Genomic DNA, 5,016 nt, shown 5'->3' on the forward strand with positions numbered 1-5,016 from the left:
TCCTCGAAAGATGGCAAATGTCCACCAACAACCAGCTACGTATGCCTGGAAGTGTGGATGAAGAGCCTATAGTCCTCCCAGAACCACCTCCACCATGGATTCCATCACCTCAACCCCAGCAAAGAGCTTACCAACGTCATTAAACACAACCACCACAACATTCTGCACAACCTCCATCAGCAATTTCCCAATTTGGCCACTTGAACATACCCACTGTAGGAGAGTGGTCTCAACATGGGTATGGTCGACATGACCATTCTGGGGGGTTTAGCCAAATGGTAAGCCCAAATATGCATGATTTAGGCTACCATTACCCAAGTGGGCAGTACCATGTCCCTCAACAGGGTCGACAAATAAATCCTCACGTGACCCATAATCCTGCCTCATCCGCCTGCCAGGGTCAAAACATTCCATCCAGGCAATCTCATCAAACAAGTCATGCTATAACACTGCCATCATCACCACCTTCATACTAAAATTTGTAAGCAATATTTTATTGTGGAATATTATCCTTAGGGTATTTATGTTCACGTTGAAATGTTTGTTTTGCCTATTTTGGCATATGCCTGAAATATGCCTGTTTTGGCTCCAAAGAACCATGTTGGTTATAAAGGTTTAAGTTTTACTTATATGAGTGTTGTCATTTTTAATAATGTATGGTGCAGAGATATAGAAGGTATACTTAATAGCATAAACTGGCATCATCAATTTGAGGCAAGAACATTTAATTGATATTGTTAAAAAAAAAAACAGGGATATTAAAACATAGCCGCAGCATTTGCCAAGGAGTAGATGCCTGTGGTGACACAAAATAATTTGTAAAGATGTCCCGAACTTTGAGAGCAGAGGACTGATGACGAGGATTGCGAACATGACTTGTACGTCTGGTATTACCTGGTACATCACCAGCATCATCATCTATAGATGCACATTCATGGATCCTTGTGAAATTATGAAGGATGACACAGGCCTTAATCACTGTAGTCACATTATCTTCACTTAATTGGATGGCCGACATCAGGACCCTCTATTTTGCACACAGGATCCCAAAGGCGCACTCCACCAATCGTCTTACTCGTGATAATTTAAAATTCGCCGCCGGTGGTCCAGGGCTCTCCATGGATATGGCCTCATTACCTGGCGTGTCAATTGAAATGCCTCATCACCAACCATGACATAAGGAACTGCTTCCAAACGTGATCATGGGAGAACCCGTGGGGGTGGGATAGACAAATCATTAGTTCGCAGCTGCTGACCCATGATGGAAGAATTAAACACTCTGGAGTATCCAGTTCTTCCATAGGCCCCAATATCAACAATTATAAACCTGTATGTGCTGTCAACCAAGACCAGAAGCACAACAGAGAAAAATTGCTTATAATTGAAATATTGGGACCCTGAGTTTGGCAGCTTACGAACGCGGATGTGCTTGCCATCCAGGGATCCAATGCAGTTAGTAAACTGACATGTTTCCTCAAAGCCTCGGGCTATCCGCAGCCAGTCTTCTTGTTTGGGCTCAGGCATAATATAATTCTGAAGATGTAACCAAATTTCTATACAAGTTTGACGTACAATGCCTGAGATCATAGATTTGCCAAGAAGAAATTCAAGATGAAGTGCCGCATAAGATATACCGGTGGATAGACACCTAAAATTATTTTTAAGGAAAAAAAAAATGAACCATTGGCCAAAGCATAAACATTTCTAACAAACATATAAATAACATCTAAACACATAACATTACCAATGTAGTAAAAAATCACAATAAACAACATGTCGGACCCATGAGACTAATGTAAAGTTCTGTGGCATGAAATAAAAACACATACTTAACATGATGTCATTCAAATATCTACTAATCTCAATTTACCTAAAGCTAATTAAAGCTGACAAACAAAAAAAACACTTGGTCACTAATAAACATCTGAAAAACATGCTAAAGAATACGACAGTTGGGAATGACATCAGGGAGTGATGATGACAAAAAAATAACAACATTGTGAAATAAATATGCATTAAAGTATCACACTATATTTTCCAACATAGTATGGGTGGAACATGCAAACATTTGAAAAAAATACATGCCGTATGGTAAGTAAAAGACGCTTCTCTGGGGAAATATATTTGCACATATTTGTGTCCTTGAATGTGATCCCAGGTCTCAAGGCATCCAAAAGAATATCAAAAGTGGATATGTTCATCCAACAGTAGCCATAAAACTTGTCAGGATGGCTGCATAGAGCCCCATATAGACGATGGAAATGTTTTTTAGTGACCCATTGCATCAAAAGTGGATGGACCTACATTCGTCTCTGCCTCCTCAGATCAACAATAACTGGGTATGGATCTCCAAACCGTTGAGACAAGACCCAATGTAAAAGAACCCGCTCAGTTGTATTTAAGGTAAGCCTGTCAGACATGTTCTAAGCAAACCAGGACAACACTTGCAGGAGTATGTGTGAAAGATTTGAAGACAAATTGTCTTGTGGACCCAGTGTATGGCCTTGTTCATTAGGTTTTTATAAATTTCAGACCATTGAGGCTGTTAAATTTAAATTTGACGTTACATTGGAAAAATTTGGGGAAAATGTGAGCCTATACGGATGTCATACGGATGCCATACGGATACATAGGCGAGAAAATATCGCAGCTTCGCATTGCTATCGCATTACACATGGATTACCATACGGGCAACAATCGTGCGACTCTCGGCACTGAGAATCGGAACAATTTTGTTGATGTGTAGTGTGACTCCGGCCTTAGTGTCATCCTCCACTTCTTGAATGACCATTGAGACAGAGGCTCAGATACATAACGTCACCGCAACTGTCCACTTTCAATCATGAATTAGAGGGCAGCGCCAAGCAGGGAGAAGAGAAGAGGAGCCAAGGACTGCAAGTGTACTGATATACCCACAAGGGTACTGGTATGTTTCACCCTACCCTGTCCTGCTCTACACTGGTTTCCTATACAAATTCTTACTGACAGGTTTCCTTTAAGTAAAAGCTCAGAGGTTATCACGTTGTTTTGAATTACTGATGTTTTTAGTTTGAAACAGAATAGAAATGCCATTTTCATAAAGTATGTTCTCTACACAACCAAGTTTCTTACACACATCAAAAATGTGGATGGATGAGTTGGCTTTCAATGGAATATACCTTATTGTGCGTTTGTGAATTATATTATCCACCTTAGTGGAAACAGAACGCAGAGAGTTTTTCAATTTTCATAAATCTATAGCGAAAATGTCTCACTTTGGAAGAAATAAAGCTCTGAGTAAAGATTTGGTGTAATAAACAGCAGGTTTTCTGTATGACAAGCTCAATCTGAATGGAAATAAAGTTTCTATAGTTTCATGACCATGATCTTTCTAAAGAACAGTAGAGGTCAGTGATCAGCCAATCAGCTGCAAACAATCTGAAAGGTGGTCGCATCTGAAAGAAGTAATTGTTTAAAGAGAATTTTACAGTTTACATAGGTTAAGAGTACAATCCTGGTACATACAGAAATGATAACAAACGTCATCTTTTTTTGTTCTCTGATTAGGTAAGCTGTATTATAACAAAATACTCTTTGTCAATGAAGGATAACTATTCATATGTCGCTATTTGTCAGCTACCAATACATTTATATCCAATGCCATTTTCATTCCTGTAAATGTATGAAAAAAATCCAATGACCTTGGATAGTTGAAAAGTGAGTAACATTCTTTTGTCATCCAACTCATATAGAATATTTGTCATCAGATGTTTTCTGAGTACATTGCAATCATCTCTGGGAAAGTGTGAAAGGATTCAAGGTCTCACTCTGGCTCAGTTCTATTCCAGAGTTCTGAGTAACTATGTAGCTGGCATACCTTAAAGGAGCTTAGCATATGATAATTGAACAGCTCATCCCAGACTTGCTGTAAGTCTCATAGTTCAATCACTTTATAATGAATTCAGGTTTAACTTTAACCCCTCCCTGGCGCATCTCCTATTTTCAAAATCCAGGTTATTACAGCATTATGTAATAAAAGTGACCTTGTAACTTTATTCTACAAATTAATATGATTACAGCAATACCAAAAATTATAGTAATTTTTTCATTTATTTTATTTTAAAATAAAAATTTTAAAAAACAAAATCAATTGATGGAGCTGTGTGAGGGCTTGTTTTTGTGGAGCAAGCTCTGGCTTTAATTGGTATCATTTTGGAGTGCAAACATATTTTTGATCACTTACTATTACATTTATTGTGTTTCCTGTTTGGGATAAATGATTCTGTATGATGAAAAATCTGACTTTCATGGAAGCTGTGATATCAATTATTCTTATTTTTAATACTTTTAATCTTTCCTATTTACAGAATCTGAAAGGAAGGTGAAATGAATTTCAAGTTTTTTTGTTGTTGTTTTGAGTGGGGGGGGGTTAAAGAATTTTTTCACATTTACAATATGCACAGCCAAGTCCCATGGCAAGACTAAATGATAAAATAGAGTAAAAGTTAAAGATAAAGTTAACTGAAATGTTTAAACATATTTAAAAAAAATAAAAAAGTTTTATCATGTAAAAATAAAAAGAATATACAAGTTTTTGTTCATCTCACTTCCCAAAATTGCAATAAAATAAATGACAAAGTTCTCACATGGCCCTGTTAATAGAAACAAAAATGATGGCTGCACAACAAAAAAAACAAAAATACTTTATATATTGTATATTCATGTTCTCAGGCAGGCATTAAGTAGCGTTCACACAGGCAAAGCGGTTTGGTGCAAACGTGCAGTTTTATTGCTTTCTTAAAACTCCAAGGGATTCTAAATGAAAAACAGCCTCTTCTGAGCACAAAGGTATAACAGCAAATAAACAGTTCATTCAGGAGGGCACATATGTCAGTCCATGCTCACCAGAACAGATTACAGTCCTTTCTTCTGGAGCAAACTTTATATACAGAAGAGGTATTCCCTTCAGCCTGAGTTCCAGCAGCTTCCAGCACCAAACAGAAGTATTCAACTCCATTGAATTCACATTGAACAGTC

At 37.6% G+C, this 5,016-nt stretch overlaps 1 pseudogene; it reads right to left on the bottom strand.

Moving 5' to 3' along the window:
* Positions 1–758: 758 nt before the first annotated feature.
* On the bottom strand, positions 759–2,420 carry LOC141264685 (uncharacterized; annotated as a pseudogene).
* Between the last annotated feature and the right edge of the window lie 2,596 nt (positions 2,421–5,016).

Source organism: Phyllobates terribilis, unplaced genomic scaffold (assembly GCF_046119375.1).
Source record: "Phyllobates terribilis strain yellow unplaced genomic scaffold, ASM4611937v1 Scaffold_4__5_contigs__length_816908805, whole genome shotgun sequence".
Classification (NCBI taxonomy): Eukaryota; Metazoa; Chordata; class Amphibia; order Anura; family Dendrobatidae; genus Phyllobates; species Phyllobates terribilis.